The 27,975-nt window shown below is 43.3% G+C and overlaps 1 protein-coding gene and 1 pseudogene across 2 annotated transcripts in view; one reads left to right on the forward strand and one right to left on the reverse strand.

Annotated features, from left to right (window-relative positions):
- LOC308163774 (rho-associated protein kinase 2-like) overlaps window positions 1-27,975 on the forward strand; it is a gene marked incomplete at both ends in the record, with an annotated part of 345,346 nt that overhangs the window by 102,874 nt on the left and 214,497 nt on the right. The window lies entirely within an intron of this gene.
- Window positions 4,982-20,592, reverse strand: LOC308163453 (polyamine-transporting ATPase 13A3-like; annotated as a pseudogene). The gene is made up of 20 exons: window positions 20,542-20,592; window positions 19,792-19,965; window positions 19,353-19,520; window positions 16,595-16,665; window positions 16,322-16,405; window positions 16,030-16,099; window positions 15,822-15,897; window positions 13,694-13,752; window positions 13,436-13,508; window positions 12,866-12,997; window positions 12,116-12,283; window positions 9,077-9,234; window positions 8,311-8,493; window positions 8,077-8,138; window positions 7,653-7,803; window positions 7,113-7,238; window positions 6,958-6,975; window positions 6,547-6,700; window positions 5,682-5,807; window positions 4,982-5,096 (listed from the first exon to the last, which is right to left on the reverse strand). The product of its transcript is annotated as a polyamine-transporting ATPase 13A3-like (transcript).

The following is a 27,975-nucleotide window of genomic DNA, read 5'->3' on the forward strand; positions in this document are numbered from 1 at the left end:
TATCTGCTTGATTTTTCCACAAAACGTTTATTTTAGTTTACCCTCAAGTAAGGTTTCAGCTACCACTCATGCACTTCTTGACCGTCAGTAAATGCGTTTTATGTTGACCCAAAATCCAAGCAAATGTAAAGTTAATTTAGCAGTTATATTCCTTTGCGATAAGCGCCCTCCTGTGGTACTGTAACATGCTGCACAGCATTGAGTGTAAACAGCAGGAGTCTGAGGACAGGAAGTACCTGGAGGTGGAGACAGAGACGGGGATAGGGTGCTGGCCTGGGGAACTTCTACTATTTCACTTCAGTTCAGTGTCCAGGTCTGTGTAGCCTACAGTATGAATCTTGGGGGTTGTGGAGGCTGCTAAATAGAATAATCTGCATTACTATAGAGCAGAGGTTCCCAACATGTTTTGTCTTGCGACCCCAAATTTACATTAATAATTCCGCCCAAAAAACTGCAATGTGCAATACACAGTTTAGTTTGATTCTCTCAAGGGTTAGGGTTAAGGTTAGGCTATGTCTGACATTCAGATGTTTGCCTTGGATGGTAAATCTATTGTTCCGATGTGGGTATTGGGGGAGAGGGGGACTTATTACCATCCTCTAATCATGTCATTACCATGCATTGATAAAAGTAAACAAGGACGTGTTTTTGCTTGGTTTATCAGTGATGATTGGCATCAGGAAGTGTATCCCTGACCCCTGACCCTGCCCTTATGTTTGTGTCTCTTGTCTACTTCCTGTTTATGGTCAAGCATTAAGTTCAATCAAATGTTTTGGCTTCTTTCTCTATGAGAAACACACCCCAACATTGCTTAACAAGATACACATTAGATTAGATGTCCTCCACTTCTAAGAACCAACAACTCAAAGTTGTCAAAGTAATGGGACAGAAACAAAGTGCTTAACTTTAATCAGTTGTACAAATTAAAAGTGCGTGGCTGAAACTATGAGCCACCCGTCCCATATCATAACATATTATGGCCATGGCCAACGTCAGAGGGTGGGGTGGAAACAGTCAGGGCTTTATTTGATCTACAAACACAAATCCATTAAATACAGTTACAACTCAAACATAGCTATGTTCTGGTTCAATATCAGGCTAAAATGGAGGTAATTAGGGTTGAGTCAATACTCAAGTACAAACAGCATTGAGCTAAGATCCTTTAATAAGAGATTAGTTTCTCTATTTCTCAATAAGGTCCTGTTACAGTAACACACCCTTTCTCTCTTGACATTGGCACACGTTACAGCAGCAATCAAGACAGGCGAGAAACTGTTAGTGGAAGATTTCATTGTTCTTAGTCTTTGTCAAGATGAATATAAAGGGATCAACCAGTCATGAGTGGAAGCCCTCGACATTGCCCACTAGGTAATGGCACTATCTTCTCTGACTCTGTTCACTATGGCTCAGACAGCAAAACGTAGAGTGAGTGGCCAGCCCACATAGGGACAGGTCTCAGTGGTGCTGGGGGGTTCTATGTGATTCCATTGTTACAGTGCAGTTTTGGTCCAGGAGACAGACTTGTCAAGTATTCATGCTGGTGTTGAATTGCAAGTCATGGTTAATGTTTTAGTCCTGTGAGGTGGTTGGTTTGGCACATTGGGCTTGGGGCGGTTGGGTCCAATAATCCGTACAGTAGTTCACAAGGTTCACAGCAGACTGGGTAGTGGATGTGACGAGGCCATCATGAGCATGTGCTTAGAGAGGCCCTGGGGTGCGATCTTCTTCTTGTCACATGACCGCGGCGTGGTGGTGGTGGGGGGTAAGGCTGGCGTAGGTGATGGTGGTGGGTCTGGGGGGCCAGTCGGGGTCCTCCTGCAGCTCCTGGGCCAGGTGTACATAACGCGCCCGCGGGGTGTTCCTCCTCCACCTCTGACAGAAGAGCCAAGAGAGGAACGCCGAGCCCCAGCGATCGTTGGCCGACTGGGAACAGCACACACACACACGCATACATTGAAGAGAAAACATACACGCCGTTAATGGTTGTTTTTTTTCAATTGCTTCTGAATGTCATATTTGTTGCAATTGAAATGGGTTTATGATAATTGATGGATTCCTGGCAAAGATCTATTCCAATCATTTAGGCGTAGGTCAGGGGCGGATTTAGGATCGTAGGAGATCCGGGGCTTAGCCCAGAGGGAGAATATAATGTGCGCGGCGAGCGCGCCGGAAAATTTTGCCTTCAACCTTCAACTTACCACCACCTTAAAGCGGACAAAAGGCACTGGAGAACACATATACATTCACACCCTTTAATGAAGCAAACTAATTGTGGTGGTTCTGGGCACAAAGGGAGGTCAGCACACGTAGCTCCCCCTGTCAGTCACCATCATTTATATTTGTATAGAATTACATAATTGATGGGCTGAGGCTAGTTATGTTACAGTATGTATATCAGGGCAGACTCTGTGCTCACCACTTATATTGTATTTAGAGTCTTGTCCTGTGTTATATGACGATATATTACATGTATTGTTGGCCTGTGTATAGTACTGTGAAATCAAATCCCCCCTGGGACATTAAACAAACTTAGTTAGTTAGCGTTACATCTTAGGATAGATTTGAGTCATGTTCTGTATACATACATACTACCATAAGGGCATACTTAATGTGGTTACTCCATGTTTACTAGCTGTAACATTAACGTTACATCATTCTTTTTCACTTGTTAGTCAGTCAACCAGAGTGCAGATATCAAAGACTATCAGCCTGTTATTCACTTTATTTGTACAAGTATTATCCTTTGTTTGATTTCTTACCATGTACCGTAACAGTACCTTGCTATGTTTCATTTTCATTATAACATAACGTTATGTTATGATAGCCAGCTAGCATTAGCAAACCGGAAAAGTAGTGTCAGTGAGTCAGTCACCTTTCTAATAAGATTCACAAACCTGAAACATCATCTATGTCATCACTGCTGGTGATGTCATTGTTGTCAGCTGCTGATACGGCTGCTGCAACAGTTCTTGGCGCTTGTTTTGTTGAAAACAACTTTGGGATATCCATCCTTACAATTTTGCAAGTCAGGCACTGATTGAGATCACTTCTTCTTCAGGGCAGGGTAGGCTACGCAGTATGCAGGCTAATGTCGCGCAGCTGCTGCCTCTCTGTTGGACTCCGGTACTGCACGTTACTCACGAGAGTTTTTTTTTTATTTTATTTTTTTTTAAGTAAAACATTCGGGGCTTTTCAAAAAACATCCGGGGCTTGAGCCCCAGTAGCCACCCCCTAGCGCCGCCCCTGGCGTAGGTGATCAATGACTTTGAATGCTTTAGCAGCGATGGATGAGCTGTGAACCACTGTAAACATCACTTGCTTTACCTTTTACTTCATTTCAGAATCATCAAAAAACTAAAACAAATGTGAAATAAAACCAGCTGAACTGCATGCATTGTGGGAGGGGAGGCAGACCAGGAAATGAAAGAAGCTAACCACAAAAGGACAGAAAGGGGTAAATATTCCCAACCTGAGGTGTGTGAGCAGCGGAGGCCATGTCATGTTGCATAGTGCTCTAAATCATGATTGTTCATGACAAAGTATGACTTTGTAATGATTTCACGAACTCACTGTTATCACAATCAGATGATAGTGATCTAAACTAACACGCTCTGGTAGATTATTTCCTTGTTCAATGATATCTGGTGTGTGGCTGTAGCGAACTCTTTTACTAACTGCAGGGTTACTACAGATAGTCTGCATGGTGTCCTTCAGTGGTGGAATGTTTCATCACCATATCATGCCACCTAGTGGGAAGGTTGTGCATGTGCATGCATTTGAATAACCTAATCGACTACTGTAATACAATTGCACAGTTAGTAACTGCCCTATTGGTACAAGGGGGTGGGGAATTGTTGTCTAAATGAAGTGTTTTTTGTGTTGTTTGGTTAAATCTCTCCTCACCTCTGTGTTCAGCTGCATTTCATCCGTAACTACCTGCTGGAGACAGGAGGCCACGCTGAGACCACGCCCCAGGACCAGGCACGCATAGAGGACGACATGCTGGTGGAAGCCAACAGGTATGAGATATGTACAGGTATGTACAGGTATGAGATATGTACAGGTATGTACAGGTATGAGATATGTACAGGTATGTACAGGTATGAGATATGTACAGGTATGTACAGGTATGACATATGTACAGGTATGAGATATGTACAGGTATGTACAGGTATGACATATGTACAGGTATGAGATATGTACAGGTATGTACAGGTATGACATATGTACAGGTATGTACAGGTATGAGATATGTACAGGTATTTTGCGAGCATATTTTCATTGATCTATACAGGTTATCTCAATGACAGTAAACAAACACATGTTGCAAAATGATAGTGAGGCACAATACGCCTAAATAAGAATGATAGCATTAGATATCTTATTATGACATAACATACAATAGCATTAGATATCTTATTATGACATAACATACAATGGCATTAGATATCTTATTATGACATAACATACAATAGCATTAGATATCTTATTATGACATTACATACAATAGCATTAGATATCTTATTATGACATAACATACAATGGCATTAGATATCTAATTATGACATTACATACAATAGCATTAGATATCTTATTATGACATTACATACAATAGCATTAGAGATCTTATTATGACATAACATACAATGGCATTAGATATCTTATTATGACATTACATACAATAGCATTAGATATCTTATTATGACATAACATACAATGGCATTAGATATCTTATTATGACATAACATACAATAGCATTTGGGGTCAGTGAAAGTACAATGGTCTAAGAACTCTTTCAATTAATCACAATCACATGTGCTTACAGTTACACATGTGCTTACAGTTACACATGTGCTGTTTTGTTGATTCTGTGTTTGTTTTGTAGGTATGCGTTGGCGTCCCACTTCCTCTGGGCTCTGTGGTCCATCATTCAGGCCAGGTTATCCAACATTGAGTTTGGCTACATGGTAAGTAACAGACATCACTTGTAGAGAACAGAAGAGTAGTGTGTGAGTAGAGTCCCAGCAGTCTCTTCTTTGAGCTTGTTTTGCATGATTATGAGTCCTAGGAACTCCATATTGGTCTCAATTACAGCCCTGGAGGGCATAAGAAAGAGAATTGATTTATGTCAGGACCAAAAAACATGCATATTCTCACAAGACAAATCTGAGACTGATTTCAGTCTCTCCTGGCTGATAGATATTCTAAATACTGTTTTAATTTGAGTGTATAATATAATATTATAATAAATATTATAATTGCAAAATCAAGAATGCCTCGAAAGGATAAGATTCCTCTTGGACACCTGTTCCCTTATTGACTCAGTAGCGAGCGAGTCGCAGGAGCCAGCATCAGGCGGGCGTGAGAGCGCCTCTCACTCGGGCTATGTGGCGGCTCTATACCGTTAACATGGGCGCCTAAATGAAACTCACACGTGCTGCTGAGGTAAGGCGAGGTTGACGCAGCCAGTGAGTTTATCCCTAAGTTGGTAGAGCATGGCGCTAACAACGCTTAGGATGTGGGTTTGATTCCCGCTCAACACTTAGGTTGTGGGTTTGATTCACGCTGGGACCATAATATACTGACACATGTATGCACTTACTGCAATGTAAGTCGCTTTGGATAAAAGTGTCAGCTAAATAGTATATATTATTATATATTTATATATATATGTACTGTACCTGTTGAGGTTCTGAACTTTGTGCCAGGAGAGCTTGGCCTCTACAGTAGCTGGCGATGTGCCAGGGCGATCACTCTGAACCCTTGCCTGGTGTACGCCTCCAGTGTCTCTGGGAAACTCTCTGGTACTACAGGGGAGAGAGAGATGGAGCAGAATAAATCAACACTGTAAGGGCACTTGGGTAGATCTGAGAGGATGGAATAGGTTTAAGCAAAAACATGACAAAAAATTCCATCAGTCTGCATAATGCAATGCAATACAACTATATTCCTTACACCTGCCCAATCTTATATCCAGACATGTTATAATATAGTTACATATAGTATAATTATAATTAATAATCGTACACAAATACCCTCAAATAAAAGTTGAGTCTCTACTTTAACTTCATAATAAATAGAACAAATATTAAAATTAGGTTGTTGTTTTTTTAATGAAAAATAAAATGCTTTACTGTCCCATTGTTTACACGCTATTTCTATCAGTCCTAGTAAATTGTGTTTCCAGGTAGCGTTAAAATTGTATAAACATTTCCAATTCCCTAATCTGCCTCTCCCCTGTCATGCTCTCTGGCATGCCAGCACCTGCAAAGAGTATAAGATCAATTGAAAGTGTGAAGCCTTTTTTTATATAGAGAACTATTGGCATCAATGAAAAACCTTCTATATTTCCAGAAAACGTCAGGTGCAGTAAATACAGTTCTTGATAGTAAGTAACTAAGGTGAGTATTCAAGCAGTCTCTCTCTCTCCACTCTTCCTAGTGAGCAGTTTTCTCCTCTGTTGGGCTAGGGTGTCACATCCACAGACTGGGCTTGAAATGTTAGGCCCGTTTCAACCTCTATTCAGGGGTTTAGTAGATGGCTGACCTGTCTCCTCTCTGCAGAGGCTGGACACAACCTCTGGCGCCCCCTTGAGGTAGGAGTCCATGTGTTCCTCCCCGAGCCTCCTGACCACCACACTCATCCTCTGGAGCACTGAGGAGAACGGGAACTGGCGAACTATCCCAATCTCATAGGACTGCTGGAGGAAAGACAGGAAGACAAGATGAGAACCACTAAGTCAACCAACAGGTCCATCTGTCAGTCCAAGTCTCAATTCCTTCAAATGCATTCTTCCTTCATTTCTTGAGGTAATCACAAATCTAACCAGGTTCTAACCAGGCATGTTGTCTTCAAGATGAATTATAACCATAAGGAAACATGTGTAAAAGGCTGACTCTCCTTCTGTCTCTATACATCTAAAAAAGATACAGGAGGAAAAAGCCCCAGACTACTTACCGACAACTCAAATAGCTCCTGGAAAGGAAATAGAAGGTTTGCATTTAAAACCTCCTCGGTATATGAATATTGTATACTCAGTTCAGACTATGTAATGAGTTAGGCGCACATATATTTGGAGGTTTAAGAGGTATAAGAGTATGTCCATAGTATACCATGTTCTGGGCTAGGTGATTGACACTCTGGTGGATCTCAGGGAGAATTTGCTTGGGTGGCCGCACAACAGTGGGCATTATGGGATTGTGGAGAGCTGTTTCCTGCTCTGTGGGCTCCTCCAGGATCTATACATCACAATTATTGGTGTTGAGTAACATGTCAATAACATGTCAGGTCTCAACTCTCCATCGAGAACCAACCGCCCCTTTTTGACCTGATGGAGTTAGCCTGGGTACCTGTCTGCTTATGTTTTAGGCAACTAGGTGCTGGCTTGGTGCTGTCACAAAGCAACAACAACGTAGCGTTCCTGTGCACAAAAAATGTATGGTATACAGACAAATGGAGGGGAATGACATTTATGTGTCAATACCCACACTAGCACTTTACCTTAGTATGCATGGCCAATACATCAGTTCATACTTGGTAGTGTGAAAGTTTGGATGTTGGATGTCATTCTTGTATTAAGGTTTATAGGCATGTGACTATAGTATAAGTATAAGATCCATAAAAGAACAGAAATGGCATTGAGACAGACTAACCCAGCCGGTAGCATTGAACATCTTGAGGTCCAGTGGGTCTCCGGAAAGTTCTCCCTCAATCTTAGTCAGTTCGTGGCAAGTTGCCATGCAAGCTACAAACCTAGACTTGACCAGGCTCTCTTTCTCAGGGTCATTCTCTGAAGGGAAGAAACTGAAGGAAGGGGGAAAAGAAAGGTTGAGTGATACTGAGTGTGACTTAAGGATAGGTCACCTAAATTAAAAAATCACAAGAATACAGAATCACACTTGAGTCATTTTTCCCTTTTTAACCCAGTGATGCTAATGCTAGTGTAGGCTCCGCTAAAGTAAATAAACCCACATTATGGTTTGCTTTTTGCTGTAGTCTCCCATGCCCAGAAAAAAACTCCCCTTGCAGACAAACATTTACAAATGCAAAAACATGGACACTGCATGTCCTTCTCACCTGCCATTTTCAACTCTCTGGATACCCCAAAGATCCAAGCCATCTTCAGTGAGAGTACCAGTCTATGTAGGAAAGCGACACCAGTAACTAGACTACTCCTCAATTACAAATGATACGATGGAATATGTCCTAGCAATTGAAACAGCCTGACACTTGGCATAATGTTTTCTGATGTGCTTTGGGCACGGGGCGGGGGGGGGGGGGGGGGGGGGCGGTGGGCACTATGGGGGTCACCTTATCAAAACAGACTAGGTTGAGCTGCCCACACACGTTGATCCTCTGGGGGCTGATGCAGAAGATGCCCATCCGTTTCAGCCTGCGCTGGGCATAGACGATGCCCGCTGTCACCGTGGGCACCGGGGGCACCGTGATGGTGATGATGTCCAGAGCCTCAATGATGATGGTTTTCGCTGGAACCTGAGAATGAACGGAAGAAAAGTGCTCAACAAACCCAAGAGTTTAAAGGGGAAGGAACTAGACATTTACTCTAAATGGCAAGCTGCATGACTAAGCACCCAATGAAAAGGCACTACACGCCCCGCGGTGGTGTAGCGGTCTACGCACTGGCCGCTAGTGCATGCTGCCCACCGGGGCCGGGGTTCGTATCCCGGCTCGCCAGATCCAGAATATGGCCGAGGCACACGGGAAGCGGCATATTGGCCGGCCGCTTCCGAGGGGGGGTATAGGAGTATTTCTGGACTAGGATCCGTCGCGCAACACCGCCCCCTGGGGTGCCGGAATAACGGTACTGGGCTCGAGGAGCCAGTCAGCCTAGTCTGCCTGGCGCCCTCCTCTGGGACTGCCGGCCACGGGGTCGGGCGGCGGATCCAATGCAATAGGCAGGGGATAATTGGATGCTAAGTTGGGTTAAATTGGCTACCAAATTGGGTGAAAAAAGGATAAAATCTGAAAAACAAATAAAAAAAAAAAAAAGAAAAGGCACTACACAAATGCAATCAACCCTTTAAATGGATGTACAGACAAGCACAGAACGGTGTACCTGGTTTATGATACTGAAGACTACAGTATAGATGAAGCCGATCCCTGCCACAGCCACCAGGCACAGCAGGAAGAGGTAAGCATCTCTGTACAGCTTGAAGTCAGTGGGCTTTGGGTAGAGGATGGAGCGCACTAGCTGGCCCTTCTCTGTAGAGAAGCCTGAGGGACAACACATATGGGAAGATAAGAGCTTGAATAGCACTTGAAAATTGTGGTTCCTTTTGTGATGATATGCAGTTAGAGGCCTCCCACATGAACCATTAGAGAGGTATATACAGTGGGGAGAACAAGTATTTGATACACTGCTGATTTTGCAGGTTTTCCCACTTAGAAAGAATGTAGAGGTCTGTCATTTTTATCATAGGTACACTTCAACTGTGAGAGACGGAATCTAAAACAAAATCCAGAAAATCACATTGTATGACTTTTAAATAATTAATTTGCATTTTATTGTATGAAATAAGTATTTGATCACCTACCAACCAGTAATAATTCCGGCTCTCACAGACCTGTTAGTTTTTCTTTAAGAAGCCCTCCTATTCTCCACTCATTACCTGTATTAACTGCACCTGTTTGAGCTCTTTACCTTTATAAAAGACACCTCTCCACACACTCAATCAATCAGACCCCAACCTCTCCACAATGGGCAAGACCAAAGAGCTTTCTAAGGACATCAGGGACAAAATTGTAGACCTGCACAAGGCTGGGATGGGCTACAGGACAATAGGGAAGCAGCTTGGTGAGAAGGCAACAACTCAGTGTTTCCTCTACATGCATTTCATCGTGGCGGACCGCCACGATGGAATTTCCTCCGCCACCATTCAGATTTCTCAACCCCCCCAAAAAAAAAAGATTTAGGCCGCTTTTCAGACCTTCACAGCGCTAGACACACCCACAAGCGCTGAAACTGGACCAGTCCGTGTGTGTCGCGAGTATTGAACTTGAGGCTGCGTTCGTAAATTCGCTCTGAGAGCCCCGGAGCGCACACTGGGTTCAACGTCATAAAGGGACCAAGTCATTTGATTGGACAAGAGGCATTCCGTGAGTGCTGATCAGATTTCCAGAGCGTATTTACGAACGCGCCCTGGCTGTCACCCGAACACCGCGAGCTAGCGTAGTGTAGTGTAGTGTAGGATGGAGAGAGAGAGGAGAAGCCTCTCTATGTGTTACCTATGTCCATGGTACTAGAACCACTCTAACAGGAGTGTTTGTCCGTGAATAACACCGGCTATGCCCGGGGTAGAAACACAAGACTATAGCTGGATAAGGTCTACACGGTCATTTTAAGCCGTCGACCAGCCCTCTACGACCACGGGAAGTCATGTTAAAAGTGAAGATACTTCTGTTAAACTAAGCTAAGCTAAACATCGCTAATCGCTAACTCCCTCCTGGGCTTAAAGTGACAAGTAATAACGTTGTGAAAAAAAACGTCAGATCAGTGTTTTTGTTTTTATTGACAACGGAATTACATGCTGGAAAAACATGCAGACACAGACAATAAGAGACACACGGGAGAAGTACAGGAAAACATTTTATTTTTTTGGGCCATCCTTGAGTTTTGGCTGAAATTACGTCGTTGTTTTGAGCGCGCGTGCGCGTTTCATGCGCGTGCACGCGAAAAAATCGCGGGCGCGCGCTGCGCGCGCGCGGTCAGCACTACCCGCCACCATTGTAAACATTCCTGGAGGAAACACTGCAACTGTTGGCGCAATTATTAGAAAATGGAAGAAATTTAAGATGACGGTCAATCTCCCTCGGTCTGGGGCTCCATGCAAGATCTCACCTCGTGGGGCATCAATGATCATAAGAAAGGTGAGGGATCAGCCCAGAACTACACGGCAGGACCTGGTCAATGACCTGAAGAGAGCTGGGACCACAGTCTCAAAGAAAACTATCAGTAACACACTACGCCGTCAGGGATTAAAATCCTGTAGCGCACGCAAGGTCCCCCTGCTCAAGCCAGCGCATGTCCAGGCCCGTCTGAGGTTTGCCAATGGTCATCTGGATGATCCAGAGGAGGAATGGGAGAAGGTCATGTGGTCTGATGAGACCAAAATAGAGCTTTTTGGCATAAACTCCACTCGCCGTGTTTGGAGGAAGAAGAAGGATGAGTACAACCCCAAGAACACCATCCCAACCGTGAAGCATGGAGGTGGAAACATCATTCTTTGGGGATGCTTTTCTGCAAAGGGGACAGGACGAATGCACCGTATTGAGGGGAGGATGGATGGGGCCAAGTATCGCGAGATCTTGGCCAATAACCTCCTTCCCTCAGTAAGAGCATTGAAGATGGGTCGTGGCTGGGTCTTCCAGCATGACAACGACCCGAAACACACAGCCAGGGCAACTAAGGAGTGGCTCCGTAAGAAGCATCTCAAGGTCCTGGAGTGGCCTAGCCAGTCTCCAGACCTGAACCCAATAGAAAATCTTTGGAGGGAGCTGAAAGTCTGTGTTGCCCAGCGACAGCCCCGAAACCTGAAGGATCTGGAGAAGATCTGTATGGAGGAGTGGGCCCAAATCCCTGCTGCAGTGTGTGCAAACCTGGTCAAGAACTACAGGAAACGTCTGATCTCTGTAATTGCAAACAAAGGTTTCTTTACCAAATATTAAGTTCTGTTTTTCTGATGTATCAAATACTTATTTCATGTAATAAAATGTAAATTAATTACTTTAAAATCATACAATTTGATTTTCTGGATTTTTTTTTTAGATTCTGTCTCTCACAGTTGAAGTGTACCTATGATAAAAATTACAGACCTCTACATTCTTTCTAAGTGGGAAAACGTGCAAAATCAGCAGTGTATCAAATACTTGTTCTCCCCACTGTATATCACAACACGTCCTAGTGGACCATGAGAGAACGTACCACTGGCGAGACTCAAGCTACCGCACAGGAATAACAAAACACACAACTTAAATAGAAATGTCCTATTGAAATAATAAGCACCTGCGTGCCTGAATGTTAATCTCCGCTGCCCCCTAGTGTCCAGATGGACACACACTACAAAGTGAAAAATGTAAAAGAACACAACAGTCTTACCAGTCCTAACCACCACAGCCTTGACAAGTTCCCCTGTGTAGAAGTGAGTCTGGATGACGTGGGTACCACAGAATAGTGTGTGTCTCTTGTGTTCCTCCACGCAGTAGGTTGTGGCCCCCTCCTCTCCAGAGCTAGGCAGGCTGGTCTTCGTGACAGGGACACTCTCTCCTGAGGATGGAGGATCCGTGGGACACTTATTCACATCATGAGGCACACAAAGTTTGTTACAGCACAATATCTAGATTAGAATGTTATCATAATATGAATGCCAAAGTGATGAATATTATTTAATTGCTAAAAATCAGGAAAATAATAGAGATTACCCTAAGATGTTTCGACTGTGTCAACATACCTGTGCCTGCAAATTGGTTATGTTTTGTACAGACCGAGACAACATGTTTGCTATCTGGCAGAAATGCTGCATTTTTAGTACATTAGTTTTCCCCCTACATAGCATAGCATGGTGAGTGAGAGCTTGATTTAAGGTGGTTTGCACTTCTATCATTCAATTGTTGGGAGTCTAACCAGTGTTGTTGTGGTGTTGGCAGTTAGCGTACAATATCACAAAGTCACTTCTAAACCAACTTCCACCGGAGTGTGAGTGCGGCATGCAACGCAGCTGCTGTGTTGTAATCATGTACATCATATCCCATTGAAAACAATGGAGGTCCACTGGACCTCAACTGCATCCAGCAGTCTGTCTGTTCAAGGCGTTCTTAGCATATAGAGAAAAAATAACGTTTGTATCACCTGTCAGCATGCTCTCATTGACGATGCATGTTCCGTGGACCAGCGCTGCATCACAGGGCATGATCATCCCATTGGCTGGGATGATTACGACATCACCAGGGACCAGATCTGTGGACATGGCCTCCTCAACCTCTGGATTCAACCAAGGAAGGGAAAAAAAATACTCATATATATTATTTCCAGTACATGTTGATCCAGTATTCCTTTTTTTCCTATGTTCAACACAACACCAAGACTCCAAGGTTTTGGATCATGGAAAATCAAACTTTAGCCCATAAGAAAAGCAAAACGGGGTGCCAATGGCTAAATCTAAAGACAGCCATTTCCAAAATAAATAGAAATAAACAGTCTACACTAAGAAATAAAGAGGCACTACTAACATAAGAATGAGAGATGATATTAGTACAGATAAACTACATTGTACTTGCATAGTACTTCAGAAGGCAAACATAACAACAGAAAAAGGATAATGTAACCAATTGAATGCAAACGTATTCATTACCAAGCGAGCACATATAGTGCTCTAACATTATCATGTCTGCCCCGCTCCCTTATGATATAATGACATACCTTTATTTCCTCTACACACTGAAACACGTACAATACTGTGGGCCGCCACCATGTCATGGAGCATAACATATTGCTGAGATAAAAAAGAGAGTATTTCCAATCATGATACACAAAATCATACAACATCTCTAGCAGACAAACACAGGTAATCAATTCATGGTTTATGAAAGTAAGTGATCTGAAATGTAGGGATCTGACATTAGGTACCTAAAGCATGACTGGTTTTACTTATTCAGGGAGGAAATGCTCTGCACCCACCTTTTTGACTGTGTACAGCGAAGTAGCTATTGATATGATAGACATGAAGACGATGGCAGCTGCATAGTATGAATGAATGAATGAATGGTCTTTATTTGTCATTGCTACAGTACAGGTACCAAACAACGAAATTTAGGAGGGGTGGCTCCCCTGGTGTTAAGCTTTGTGCACACCGCGAACCGTGACCCACCGTTCTGACGCAACCTGGTGGGATGGGCTTGACGCATGTCGCATGCGATGCAGACGCAACATGTGTGCACAGCGGGGGAAGTTTGAGCAAAAAGTTTTAACAATGGAGGAGCAATTGATTCTTGCCGTCTCTGGCCAACCAAAAGTTTGATACAGCTACATGCTGATACAGCTACATGTTGATACATATGTAAGGTGAAAAGTGAGTTAACATGTTTATTAGTTGTATCCCTTCCTTGTTGTAAAACGTGTTGTTGTTCGCAATGCTATGCTATTGTTATGCTATGTTGTGCTATGAATGGTGTACTAGTTTTCACTGAATAAATCGCGATTTCTTTCAAAGAAGGTAGCAGGTGTTTATGTCCATGTCAAGGAGGAGGTACAACTTGTATGACAGTAGTGTGATTAGGACATAAGTTGAGGATATTAGTGTAGTTGTACTTTAGCCTGTGGAGACGCGATAGCATTAGCTCCACACGGATTTAACATTAACAGTAGTCATTAGACACTTGTAGTAGTAGTTGTTGTATAAGGTGAATAGTGTGTTAACATGTTTATTAGTTGTATCCCTTCCTTGTTGTAAAACGTGTTGTTGAACATGTCTGTGACTGAGATAGACTAGATACTACGGAGGATGTTATCATAGTGTCTGTGATGCTAACGGCGCCATCTTTGCTAGCCTGTGGAGACGCTATGATAGCATTAGCTCCACACGGATTTAACATGAACAGTAGTAGACTACACTTGTAGTAGTAGTAGTTGTATAAGGTGAATAGTGACTGGTTATTCAGTACCCAGTCTGGAGACTAGATAGAAAATGAGCTCCTACGTGGGTAACATCATCTCTTATAAGCCCAGGATACATGATAGCCTTTAGCTAGGCTAGCGAAGTTTCCCACAGAAGTGGGGGGAAAAACGTCAGATTAGATATATAAACTGGTTATTTTGATAAACCGGATACATTTTGTGAATATATATGGTTACTTTCTCGCCTGAAAACATATAAAAACTTCATAAAATGACATATTAACACTTGTAGAGCCAAATTAAAGATTTTCGCCAATGGCGGATTTTACATCTAAAGGCGAAAGCTCTGGTCAAGAAACTACTTCCGGTTGTTTTGACGGACCCAACGCAACGCAAAAGCTGAAATATTTTGACTGATTACCGCACCCTGACGGACAAGAAACGCAATGCAGAGCAACGCAACGGATCAACGCAACTGCCCCATTGAGATGAATGACTTCCGGTGCAACGCAATGACCTGGTGTGCACGAAGCTTTAGGAAAGAAAAAAAAAAACTTTTTAAAAAATCACAAGAAGGGAAGGAGCTGGTTCACATAAATAAAGGCTATGTACACTATCCACTGTACTATACTGTACAGATAGACGACTAGGGTTGTCATATTGCACAATAGTGTTATTGCACATTTATTTAAAGTGTCGCAGTTTGCAGGCTTGAAATGTACATATTTGTGCCTCAGCACTACACCTGATTTTTTCAGTCCAGCAGCTGCCATCAATCCGTCCAGACTGTCCAGGGCCCAGAACCTAGGTCTTTGCTGTGTTCAGGGCCTGGACGGCCCTGTGGTAGAAGCTGTTCTTCAGTCTGTTTGTCCTTGCGGCCAAGGTCCTGAACCGCCTTTTCGAGGGCAGCCTGGTAAAGTGTTCGTACCCAGGGTGGGTCGGGTCCCTGGAGATCTTGGAGGCCTTCCTGAGACAGCGTGTGTTGTACAGCTCTTCCAGAGAGGGGAGGGGGGCGCCGGTGATCTTCTGTGCTGTTCTCACGACTCTCTGGAGAACCAGTTGCAGATGCCGTAGGTGAGGATGCTCTCCACTGCGCCACGGTAGAAGGTCACCAGTATCTCCTGCTTGCTGTGTTCCTTCCTGAGGACTCTCAGGATGTATAGCCGCTGTTGTGCCTTCTTGATGGTGGCTTTTGTGTAGTAGTAATATTGATCAGTGCTCCAGAGGATGACACTGAAGAGCTGGAAGATGTTGAAGGGATTTAGGACCTGAGGAGAATGACAGTGACTGATTATCAAGCAGTATTATATGGCTGTCTATACAATTTCTAACATTGAAGTAGATGGACAATTAACAGTATGTTTTAGAGATCTTGAGAAGTAGGATACACAATAGCCTACCTCTTTTATGAGTAGTTTGAACACAGAAGGAACCCTCACAGCGATTTCATTCACCTCAAAGAACAATCTCCTATTTGAAGCATTGTGAGGTAATTAGCATTTCTTTGCTTCTAAACATGTTCAATGCCAACTACTGTATGTACTGTTTTGAATGACCAGTTAAGGCAAATGTTAGAAACAAATTGTGTACCTGAAGTGACAGATTCTGAGCTTGGGTGTGGTATCTGTATGGTGTCTGTATGGTATCTGTATTATATGGTATCTGAATGGTATCTGTATGGTAGAGTAGTACCTGTAGTCCTGGAGCAGTTTGCTGAGACCTGTACTGTGGTCAGACTGGATGCTGGAACAGCTCAAGCTGATATCTTCCAAACCTCTAGAAGAGCAGCACACACAGTCATCTTCTCCATTGTAATACACACAGACACACCGAAACTCTCTCTCTTCTATTGGACAGATGAATAACCTCTATGGAATTCTGGTATTCATGTGGCTACTAAAGTCTCCCAAAATTGTTAAATTAGAACATTAAATCAGCACTTTAGGTTTGCAGTGGTACTCTTACTTAAACACTTCAAAATCCTGTAGCAGATCATTCCAGTAGTATTTGGTGCTGTGGTGGGTGAAGTAGTGTATCTAAGAAAGAGAGAGGGGAAGATTTGAGCTCAGGGGATAGCAATGCATCAGTATACAGTGCCCTGCGTAAGTAATGTGACAGTGAACATGTTTTCTTCTTTTGGCTCTATCCTCTAAAACCGGGGTCCCCAATAGGCGGTCTGTGGGCCACTTCTGGCCTGTGACGGGTTGATTTAAGGCCCACAAGAATTTTGGGATAAATGCCAGAAGGAAAAAAGAATAATTTCATAGGGAAATTATAATTTTTAAAAAGTCGTCTTCTTCCGTTTGGTATTTCTTTTTTGGAGGGATGACGACAACGACACTATTTCAAAGATAATTAATAATTTCAGCAATCAATCAAAGAAGAATTGTTCTCTGTTAATTCCACCCCGCATTTCCCCTATAGTCCAGCCCCCTTCCTTGGCACGCCACAGAACATTAGCATTAATATGTCAGTTGCAGTGAATCGAAAAGCGAGACAGATAAAACAAAACAGTAAGTCCATTGCTACAAAGAAATGTATAGTTGACACCGAAAATACACTGCTCAAAGAAATTAAGGGAACACTTAAATCACACATTGCGGATCTCAATGAACAAAATATTCAAGTTGAATATCTTTATTGATCGTGTAATTCGTCGAGAACAAAATCACCTAAGAACGGTCAATGGAAACCAAAATCATTAACCCATTGAGGGCTGGATTCAAAATCACACAGAAAATCAAAGTAAAAAATTGTGATCACAGGCTGATCCAACTTGCGTGAATTTCATCACGACAACTCATAATGTGGCTCAGTAGAGTGTATGGCCCCCATGTGCCTGTATGCACTCCCGACAACGTCTGGCCATGCTCCTGATGAGACGGCGGATGGTGTCCTGGGGGATCTCCTCCCAGACCTGGACCAGGGCATCAGTGAGCTCCTGGACAGGCTGTCTCCTCCCAGACCTGGACCAGGGCATCAGTGAGCTCCTGGACAGTCTGTCTCCACCCAGACCTGGACCAGGGCATCAGTGAGCTACTTGGCGGTGGCGGCTGCACGATACATAACATCCCAGAGGTGCTCAATTGGATTCAGGTCGGGGGAAAGTGAGGGCCAGTCAATGGCATCAATGCCTTCGTCATCCAGGAACTGTCTACACACTCTGGCCATATGGAGCCGGGCATTGTCCTGCAAAGACAGGGTACCATTGTCTAGCATGTGGAGGTTTGTGCGAGCCTCCAAGGATATGCCTCCCCAGACCATCACTGACCCACCGCCAAACCGGTCATGACAGATGATGTTGCAGGCAGCATAACGTTCGCCACGGCGTCTCCAGACTCTTTTCCATCTGTCACATGTGCTCAGGGTGAACCTGCTTTAATCTGAGAAGAGAACGGGGTGCCAATGGCCAACCTGCCAATTCTGGTGTTCTCTGGCAAATACCAATTGAGCTGCACAGTGCTGGGCTGTGAGCACAAGTCCCACTAGTGTTCCTGGTTCTGGAAAATTCACTGGACAGATGAATCATCCCCCGAAAAGATTCCACAGGCTACAGAAATCACTGAAGAGCAGCCAACCAAAGCTAGCATTAGCGGCTAACCTGCGGCCTTCCATGACTACACAACGCCCAGATAACAGCCAGAGGGAAAAATAGATGAGATGAGGCAATATGCGCGTCTGGAGGGAGAACACGCAGTCTACCGCCCCCTACTGGCGGCAACTGGTACCAGTGGATGACAGTGTGCAAACTTGGAGGACTAAAGAGCAAACATCAATTGAATATTCCCATAACTCATTGCTCATATTTCTTGTTTACTGGTATTTACGTAACTTCGGTAACAAATTTACGTTTGGTTGTGTGATGGGGCTGGAGGTTGAGTGGCCCGCTATAAAAAGTAATTGGGGACGGGACCCCTGCTCTAAAAGTCTGGATGCACTTTATGTGCTAAGGGATTATGAAATAGACATTATCTGCAGCCATCATCATAGACTCGCTGTGTCAATAGACTGAAGCTCAGCTTCTACCCCAGGGCCATTCAGGCCCTGAACACAGCAAAGACCTAGGTTCTAGGCCCTGGACAATCTAGACAATTTGATGGCAGCTACTAGATTGTAATCAAGTGCAATACTGAAACACAACTGTGAACATTTCAAACCTGCAAACTGCGACACTTTAAATGAATGTGCAATAACACTATGTGCAATATGACAACCCTCGGGTACATAAGGTTTAGAGATAGGAAATGTTAGAATAGGTATAGCATAGCATAGAGTACAGCACAGTGTTTTATTTGTATAGTATAGTATAGTGGATAGTGTACATAGCCTTTATTTATGTAAACCAGCTCTTTTCCCTTCTTGTTTTTAGTTTTTTTCCTAGCACCAGGGGAGCCCCCCCTCCCAAATTTCGTTGTATGGTACCTGTACTATATCAATGACAATAAAGACCATTCATTCATTCATTCATTCATTCATTCATTCATTCATTCACAATTGCTGATTGTGTCTCAATAGTAGATAGCTTCCTTCCCAAATCTCTCCTCCCTCTCAGGACCACTGTTCTAACCTAAATAACTACTGGACAATATGGTGGAAACCAACCCAGTGCTTTCTCTTAACAGTGGTTATGAGGGAAAGGGAATAAGGTGAGCCATTTCAGACATATCAGGAAACAGCATCTGATGTATACAGTCGTAGTAGGTAAGTAATCAAAGGGAACTACCTGTATGGGTTCGAGATGGATATATTTTCCTTTCTGTTCCTCTTGGTTAAAGATGTGTGCTCCATCCCCAGTATGGAATGTAGTCTGGAATTCCACACTGTCAAATGGCCTCTTCCCTGGGGCAAGCATCACATGCACCCTGGCCCGGAACCACCTCTTGAATTCATCCTGAACAGTATGGAGCTGTGTCAGGTCACTTTTACACATTGTAAATACACAGTATGATAGCATTGTACACACCAACTTGTCAATACGGTAGATGGTCATTACAGTCAATATAATACTGTCTTGATACAATGGCCACATTACTGTGTGTTTATGAATATTTTGCATGTCATACATGGACATGCTCTACATAGATGATACATTTGCTTCACATTAAATGGAGAGAAAAAACGGTTGGAGGATGTCAGAGGGGAGAGATCTCCAGTGAGTGTACCGTGGACCGAAGCAGCAGGGTCTGGGCCTCTCCGACGGAGGTCCGTGTGCAGGTCCCTCTCACTCCCCACTCTGGCAGCCAGTATAGCAGCAGGAGCAGGAGACCACCGCTGCACACCGCCCCGACGCCCACCAGCACCATCTTCCACAGGCAGGGCTGATACCCCCACACCTCCTACAGCACAGAGCATATACATACAGAATATGGGCCAGACACATTTGGGTCAGAGAACAACCCCCACTAGAGGGAAGGTGGCACTTTTGAAGGATTGTGGAAGTGATAGGGTCAAAGGGGTCGTACTGCAAGACACATTCTCCACGTCATGCTGTCTTGACGCAATGTACACTGTCCCGATGGCAGTTATCACACTGGGCTCTCTCTCTCTCTCTCTCTCTCTCTCTCTCTCTCTCTCTCTCTCTCTCTCTCTCTCTCTCTCTCTCTCTCTCTCTCTCTCTCTCTCTCTCTCTCTCTCTCTCTCTCTCTCTCTCTCTCTCTCTCTCTCTCACTCACTCCTGTTCAACTTTTAGTTTGTTGGCAGGACAAATATGAAAGGATTTGATTCTGTATGTCTATCAATTGTATTGTGATGACTACACCATGCTTTATGGGAGGCAGAGTGAATGTTTTTGCCATATTGAACCGATCTAGTCATTGGGGTACGACCGGAAATTTGGAGCATTTGATTGGTTATGGTTAGGGATATATAGTGCAATTTGGAGGGGAGAACAGTGCTTTGATCTGTATGTTCACCATCTCTTCCTCCAGGCCCTGGTTGACCATCTTCGATTCTTTCTTCTCCATCCTGTCAGAAGTGTTCAAAGGACCGACTGAAACAAAGAGGTCACATGTTAGAACAGCACCTTTCTCCATCCCTGATGATCCTGTGCTTGGGTATCATTTAGTCCCATCACTATTTGTGTAATTATGTCAAAGTTAGGTTTCAATACTGTCACAACCCTGTGTAACACATGTGAGCATCTCCTCCATGTGAATGAACTCTCTTAACCCTCTTGGGGCAGTAGCGAGCATGGGCAGTAGCTAGCACGGGCAGTTCGATCCACGCTTAAGGCAAGATCCTCTACCCTGCCGGTCTCTACACTGGTATTAGAAGTGGTGATGGTCACCATGTGTGCCATTGGAGAGGCATGTCCACATAAGGGACTTAAGATATAGTGAGGGCACACTCTCCTGAATGGATGGGACAGTGTAACGACCCTGTATAAGGCCAAGCTGAAGGCTGTGAGTTTGTAGCTTGCCCATTTGTATCTGAACATTCAAGGTTAATTTTTTATTGCCGCTGTTACCTTGATAAACTTGGGTTTGCTCTAAACAAAACATGACTGATTGATTGGGCTAATTTGTGTTGGGCTGTGTTTTAAATAATAATAATAATAATAATAATAATAATAATAATAATAATAATAATAAAATAGTGTTTTATTTGCCATGCAATCAACTTGTCAATCAATTGTTGGAATGTGGTATTTTTTTGCTCTAGGCACAGGGTCAGCCATAGTCAGTGCCCCTGTAGCGATTAGAGTTAGGGTTAGGGTTAGGTGCCTTGCAACAGCAGTGGTAGGCGCCTTAGATATAATGCCAGCAACCCTCCAGTCACCAGCAGCTCCCTCCTGAGGCTGGGATCGAACCAGCTAGCAATTGCTAGCCTGCCTCTCTAACCTCTAGGCTACCGCTGCCCCCACTTTTTACTTGTTCAGTTCGCCTTTGGAGCACAAGGCCGTCGTATCACATACATTTCTCAACCCTGTCTGGTCTATAAACATGTGGCAACTAGTATAGCATTTGCACTCTGTCAAGAACTAGGCTAACTAAATCTATAGTCTATATCAATAATATCATTCTCCATTAGTTCCGCATGTATTTCATTTCAAAGCTGTAAATGTGTTTCTAGCAGTAATACATTCTATACTAACTAATACTCAATTCGTTTTTTTATCCATGTTTTATGTTCTGTTGTCATGTTCATTCATAACTTTCATCAGGCTACTGTAGCCAACTCTTGTCCTCCATGCTTGTTGTTTGTGTCACAAAGTGATGATGTCCTAACTGTCCTATAGGGAGTGACGAAAAATCACTTCAGGGCAAATAAGTTTGAAATGTGGTTTAAAATAGCCTATTCCACGTGGTTTCTGTATGTTCAAACATATTTTCGAATCAGATATGTTTATTTTTTATTTTTTATAATAATAATAATAATAATTCATTAAATGTATATAGCGCTTTTCCGAGGCTCAAAGACGCTGACAATATAGGGGATATGGGAAACACAAAAACAACAAGTAACATGGAACACAGAGTCAGCGAACGGGGAGGGGGGGGTGGGGTGGTGGGGACAGGGGAGGTGGTTAGGGGTAGGGGGGGCTGTATGCATATCAGGGGGGTGGCAGGGTTAGGGGAGATGGGTAGGGGTAGGGGAGGTTGTATGGGTGTCAAGGGGGGGGGGGGGGGGGCGCCGGGATGGGGGAGATGGCTAGGGGTAGGGGAGGCAGTAGGCAAGGGAGAACAGGTAAGTTTTGAGGTGGGATTTAAAAATGAGAAGTGAGGGTGAGTCTCTGAGTGGTTGGGGGAGAGAGTTCCAGAGGCGGGGTGCAGCTCGTGAAAAGGCACGGTGACCGAAGCCTTTGAGTTTTGAGGGTGGGACAGTGAGGGGAACAATGGATGAGGATCGGAGGGTACGGGTAGGGCGGTAGGGGGGGGAGGAGGTCAGTCAGGTAAGGGGGGGCCAGGCTATGGAGGGCTTTGTATGTGAGGATGAGGATTTTGAATTGGATGCGTTCTTTGATGGGGAGCCAGTGGAGAGAGTGGAGGACAGGAGTGATGTGGTCACGGGAGCGGGTGTTTGAAAGGAGGCGTGCAGCAGAGTTTTGGACCATCTGGAGTCTATGGAGGGAGCGGGAGGTGATGCCGGTGAGTAGGGAGTTGCAGTAGTCAAGGCGGGAGGAGATGAAGGCGTGGATGAGGGATTCAGCAGCGGACGGGGAGAGGCAGTGTCTGATTTTTGCTATATTGCGGAGGTGGAAGTAGGAGGTCTTGACGATGGAGCTGACGTGGGGATCAAATGAGAGGGTGGGGTCCAGGATGAAGCCGAGGTTGCGAGCCAGGGGGGAGGGGGTGATGGTGGTGTCATCGATGGTGTCATCGATGATAATAACTTAACTTCAAGTATGTGTGCGGGTGTTTTGTACTTAAGCAAGGTAAAGTATATGCAGTTGGGTGGAATACCTTTGGCCAGAGGGTTTGAGAGCCTAATACATGTCAACATGCAACAACATGGTTATTTATACTACATGAAGGGGTTTGATAACTCTGCTTAGATAAGAAACGGACTTACAACTTTGCGTCTCCCTTTAACTTTTCTTTTTTTATTAAGGGGTCATAAGCAGTCTGTTGATGTGGCTTAACAGATGCAGTTAAGGGAATCACAAATGATATATACACCAAGTCAAATAAGAATGCACAACCACTGAACAAATAAAATCACTATAATCCAAATTGTCCAATCTTCTGAGACAATCGTTCTGTAAGTAACATTTATGCACAGTAGAAAGTAGTACAAACCTAGTCCTCAAATAATAACTTTATGCATTCATTTAACGAATAAACGATTTAATGTGTACGGTCATTGGTTTACTTATTTATGCATGTTAAGGCCAATGCACACGGCGTGCGATTTTTGTTGCACGACAACATTCGATTGCAATGCACACGGCGTGTGATGCAATTTTGTTGCACCGCAAAATTCAATTTTCAACTCACACCATTGAAGTCTATGAGAAAATCATAAAACATCTCATCCCAATGCACACGGCGTGCGAGATTTTGTTGCACCACAACATTCCATTCTCAATTGTTACTTTATTGTTACGTAGTCGGACCAGGCAGGCTGATTACAATAGGCTCTACCAATATTGCTTGCCTTGCTTCCACAATTTCTACAAGATACAACTGGACATATTGTGATAAAATATGTGGGTCCCCTGATTTAGGGGTATTGGTAAAATGTCAGGAGAGGGAGAGCACAAAACACACAGCCAGAAAGGTGTATTATAAAATCCACTTTATTATTATGGGCGATGATCAGCCGGACATAGATTCGGAGGACGGCATAGTTCAATAAGTTAGAGCTGGTTTCCCTAATTACCATTACAAACAGTGTACAAAAAAGGCACGCTCTATTGGAGCCACAGCACGCTCATAAAGCCACACATAGAAGCACGCTCATATCGAGCCACAACATAACCATACGGGCCGACACGAGGCCATAGGACACCACACAACTCCACTACAAGGGGCGGTCAGCAAGACCGGGTGCTCACCACTACACAGCAGCGAATGTTCCTGCGTTCACGCTACAATATTGTGCCTACATGCTTGATTGTTATTATTATGTAATATAGGCGTCTTGTATGTGAGATGGGCCGTGTAGCTATGTGGCATGACACGGAAATAAATCATGCATGCAGTAATTCGTAGATCTAGTAATGTGTATAGTGGCAGCTGTGGGCTATATAGGTGTAGTGGCTGGCTGATGGTGATGTTCATATATTGCCCTTGACTGTCAAACCGTTAAAATAGATGATTGCTCCATCCACAATTGAAGATGTCAGGTTGACTGGTTGACAAGTTATGAGCTTTTCGTCATCCATTTCATCCATTCAGGTTACCGGTAAATTACATACACGTACAGTTAGAGTAAATATTAATTTTGGGTTGCCAGATGTCCGGTTTTCAGTGGACAGTGTCTATACAACGTGTGTACAATTTGGCTGGTCATTCAGTCGTGCTAGATTAGAAATCTGGCAACCCCGTGCAGCCAAAAACGCTATCGTAGATCTTTGAGTAAACTAATATAATATATATAGTATAGTATATATTATAAGTATAAATAACGTTACTTGCTCAAAGATTTACGATAGCTTTTTTGGCTGCACAGTACAAAATACAAATAACAACAATGATAATACCTTTTTAGTAATATTTTATTCACATGTAAATATATGCCATCATGTTAAATAACTTAATACCCTCCCTAAAGCACGTATTTCATCAAAAACAAAAACAACATATTCATAAGAATGCAGGTATGCAAAGTTATAGATAAGTTCACTGAAAAAAGCTTAATGTCAAGCCCTGACAACACTATATTTGTACTTTGAAATTGCATGTATGTATGTTACACTAATGTTTTTCAAACTACTGTTACAATTAATTTGGTTCCGTTTGTATTGGAAGCTGTTATTAAACAGTTTATAACAGTACAGTACCCTAATAGACTAGTGTTTTGATGCTAGCTCCGAAATGTCTCCGCTCCGCCTCCAATCTCTCCCAGATCCACGTCAAACTCCTGTCTGTTCAACCTGAAGTAAGTTGTCTGGAGCAGTCCTCCTGTACACTACAGCCTCAACTGTTGAACAAGTTGAACTCTCCTTTCATTGTGAGACTGCAGAATTAACCCTAACCCTAACCCTGTTGACCAAGTTGAACTCTCCTTTCATTGTGAGACTGTTGACCAAGTTGAACTCTCCTTTCATTGTGAGACTGTTGACCAAGTTGAACTCTCCTTTCATTGTGAGACTGCAGAATCTCTTTCATTGTGAGACTGCAGAATCTCTTTCAGAAAAAAAGGAGACAGTCAAAAATGTATGCTCCAGTCTCTCTCCCCGTTATGAGTGACTCAATTAATTTAGATAGACCAGTTGAAGTTTTCCCAATTGTCCCATTGTGATGCAATAATCCGTCGCACCACAAACTTTTACAAAATGTGCAAAATTTGACAGTGCGACAAAACTCGCACGCCGTGTGCTTTGTCCCATTCAAAACGAATGGAATCGAATTTTCGCGGTGCGATTAATATCGGGGCCGTGTGCATTGGGATGAGATTTTCTCATAGACTTCCATTCAAACTTCAAAATAGAATGTTGTCGTGCAACAAAAATCGCACGCCGTGTGCATTGGCCTTAACACGTTTTAAAGTGGAGACATTCTATTATATTCTGGACGTATTGACCAACAGTTTGTGGCATGTTTCATAGACTTTCGCAACATGGCAAGTCAATTTCAGATCCTTAATGAAAGGCACTTTTTTTGATCCAATCAATTGCTGAGGAGTGTTGCTCGTTCAGAAACATTTAAAAGGCCTATTCCTGTTTTCTACAGGGCAAATGTTGTCTTTCCTAATCGCCAATGACATGCACAGAGCTTTTCATAATATCGCAGTTGTATATAGGATCTATCTCACTATTCCCGTATAAGCAGTGCACAGGCACTGTAGCAGTCGTCTTAACCCTCCGGTTGTGTTCCCGGTCAAATCTGACCGAGAGCAACTTTCATCAATCATAAATATTGTGTTTTACATTTGATTGCCTCAAGGCCTTATGATATCCTCCACACTAGGCATTTGAACATATAAAATTGCTGACTAACCACTGGCATTGAATTTTGAGGTTTTAGTCAACTTTGTAACATCGGTGGTGTTCCCGGTCAAAAATTACCGCCATAGGAAATTAATGGATAACACAAGTTGTAACAAGCTACAACATTCCAGGATGTATCAGACCTGTTCAAATACCTCATATATAAAGTTTGACACATTTCAAACTAAACAATTAGGTGTTTGTTATGGGAACCCTTCTCTTTCCCGTGCTTATTTGCCCATCCGAACCAGACCTTCCATCCAGACTAAACATTGTTTAGTCTGGAAGGTGTGGTTCACCTGGGGTGAAAGAGAAGGGTTCCCATAACTCTGGAAGGTATGGTTCTGATGGACACATAAGCACGGGAAAGAGAAGGGTTCTCATAACAAACACTGAAATGTATCAAACAAAACAGGTGTTTGTTATGGGAACCCTTCTCTTTCCCGTGCTTATGAAATGTATCAAATGAAACAGGTGTTTGTTATGGGAACCCTTCTCTTTCCTGTGCTTATATGCCCATCCAGTTATTCAGGTTAACCAATAGTCTACATTGTTTATGTCTCATCAAATTTTGCACAGTATATGTTGAGATGTCAAAGAACTGATCCAATGTGTTGTTTGGCAGAGATATATAGAGTGTCAGGGTGTAACTGGCCTTCTTATTTGAAATTCTCAAAAACGGAAATGAAATATTCAATTTCTACTGTGTATTTAGTCACATTACAGTAATTTGGTCATATCTATGTTCATTTTTTAACATCTCACAGGTCTCAGCTTTCACCAGGTACCAAATTTAGCAAATTTGACCATGTAGTTTTGTTTTGGAGATATGAAGCAGTTAATCAGACCGGTCTAATTAGACCGGGAACACCAAGGATGGGGGGGCAAACATGAACCCAACCGGAGGGTTAAACTAATGAAGACATGCCTGCGCAGTTCAATGAGTGAGATGCGTCTCTCAAATCTGGCATGGTTTTTCATCGAGAGAGAAGCAGCTGAGAGGGTTGACTTCAACAACGTCATTGAGACATTTGCGAGGATGAAGAAATGAAGAACACAGTTGGAATAGCAGCAGTAGCACACACGAATACTTTTTGTTGTTGTTAATAAACGCCTTTTTTCATGCAGCTGTACTCGTCGTATTGGTAGGCTAAAACATTTCCCCAAATTACATTTATTTGTGCTGTTATATGTATGATAAACTGAATATTTTGTATACATTTGTTTGACTGACTCATTACGGGGCCCCTTCGATACGAAAATAACCCACGGGAATAAAAGTGAGTAAAAGTGAAAGACACTGGCCCGGATGTGACATTGGACTCATGGAATGTTCACGGACAAAAACGGTTCTTGTCGTTGAGGAACACAGCAAAAGCTCACAACACCAACTCTCTAGTTAACATATGTAACCGCGGGTAAACGTGTCTGTCATAAATAATATTGATGTTGTTTCAGGTGATGATGTCACCTGTCTACTGTATGATGTCACCTGTATGATGTCACCTGTATGATGTCACCTGTATGATGTTACCTGTATGATGTCACCTGTATGATGTCCCCTGTATGATGTCCCCTGTATGATGTCACCTGTATGATGTCACCTGTATGATGTCACCTGTCACCTGTATGATGTCACCTGTATGATGTCACCTGTACGTTGAGGAGAACCCACCTGTGCGTCCTTGCTGCGGGCCAGCAGGTCCTGGTGTTCTGTGTGCCTCAGGGTTACCAGGGTTATGCCGCTGTAGAA

The sequence above is a fragment of the Nansenia antarctica genome (assembly GCF_963989245.1).
Source record: "Nansenia antarctica genome assembly, chromosome: 8".
NCBI classification, from domain to species: Eukaryota; Metazoa; Chordata; class Actinopteri; order Argentiniformes; family Microstomatidae; genus Nansenia; species Nansenia antarctica.